The 1,461-nt window shown below is 37.4% G+C and overlaps 1 pseudogene; it reads left to right on the top strand.

The window, feature by feature from the left end:
* The first annotated feature begins 242 nt into the window (after positions 1 to 242).
* LOC118743802 lies at positions 243 to 1,320 on the top strand (annotated as a pseudogene).
* The last annotated feature ends 141 nt before the right edge of the window (positions 1,321 to 1,461 follow it).

Genomic DNA, 1,461 nt, shown 5'->3' on the forward strand with positions numbered 1-1,461 from the left:
AATTTAAAGCTAGTTTGGTTAGCGTCAGCAGATGTACGTTATTTGGATTACTTTTCACTGTGCGCACCAATGAGTGAATCTCAATTAGCAGCATCTCCAAAACATTTGATGGCAATGCGATTATTATACTCATTAATAGAGCACAACAAGTTGCACACGTTGAGGAAAACTCATGTGGAATCTATTTGCTATGAAATAATTTATACAAAGATACAAAAAAGATTTGGGAAAAGAGTGGAATAATGCTTAAAACAAAGTGGTACGAGCTTAGTTTTTTGGAAAATAGTTAAAATAATTATTATCATGTCTAGTTCAGTGTTACCTTATATATTTTTTAGTACTTGCGTTCTTAGTATTAGGTTGCCACGGCTCTATTGGAGATCGTACACAATTCTTTCACAATTGTAGACAAAACTGCGAACGGCAAAATTGTAGTGCAGATGGCGTAGAGATTCAGAAGCAGGCCGTTAAATATTATCAACAGTTGATATTCGACAAAGCGTTTGCTTGGAACTGTGCGGATGAATGCCAATATGGTTGTATGTGGCGCACAGTGGATACGTTTGCAGAACGCGGTTGGGACGTACCACAGTTTTATGGAAAGTGGCCATTCCTCCGTTTTCTTGGTACTCAAGAACCAGCCTCGGTGTTGTTTTCTATTTGTAATTTGGTTGTTCACATTCGCATGCTACGACGCTTTCGTACTGAGGTGCGTCCGGATAGTCCATGCTATAAGTTGTGGCATATTTTCTCATTTGTATGTATTAATGGTTGGATCTGGTCGACAGTTTTCACACAAGAGATTTTCCTGTGACAGAGTTAATGGATTACGCTTTCGCTTACAGTATTGTACTCGTGTCACTTTATTCTATGGTTATGCGGATGATATACCGGCAGTCGCTCATATTACGAGGCTTAATTTCATTGATATTTGTCTCGTTCTTTGTAAATTACTTTGCGTACCTGAGCTTAGGCAAATTTAGTTACTCTTTAAATATGACGACAAATATTGTTACTGGTATAATCTCCGCACTGGGATGGTTTGTTTGGTGTTATTTGGAACGACATCGGCGTGCATATTACCGTAAAATTATCCGATTCTATATTTTATTCGGCATGTCTATGAGTTTAGAGCTATTGGACTTTCCACCAATTTTGTGGCTTATAGACGCACACGCCTTATGGCATTTGGCTACAGTCCCTGTCATCTCGCTGTTTTATGATTTTTAAATTGACGACTGCCGCTCACTTTGGAAGGAACAGCAGTTTGAAAGTGGAAAGCTTAGGCAAGCACATCTAATGAGTTCATACATAGGCTAATTCTTCCTAAACTATTTTGTGATTATGAGATGCTGTTTTGTAACAAAAGGTGTTTTAGTAAAATTTTATTTTGCCAACTTAAGAAACAAAAAAGACCTCAGCAATCTAAGGAAACAGAGATTGATATTATTATTGCTATTA

Source organism: Rhagoletis pomonella, unplaced genomic scaffold (assembly GCF_013731165.1).
Source record: "Rhagoletis pomonella isolate Grant_MI unplaced genomic scaffold, Rhpom_1.0 Rhpom_scaffold_00007, whole genome shotgun sequence".
Classification (NCBI taxonomy): Eukaryota; Metazoa; Arthropoda; class Insecta; order Diptera; family Tephritidae; genus Rhagoletis; species Rhagoletis pomonella.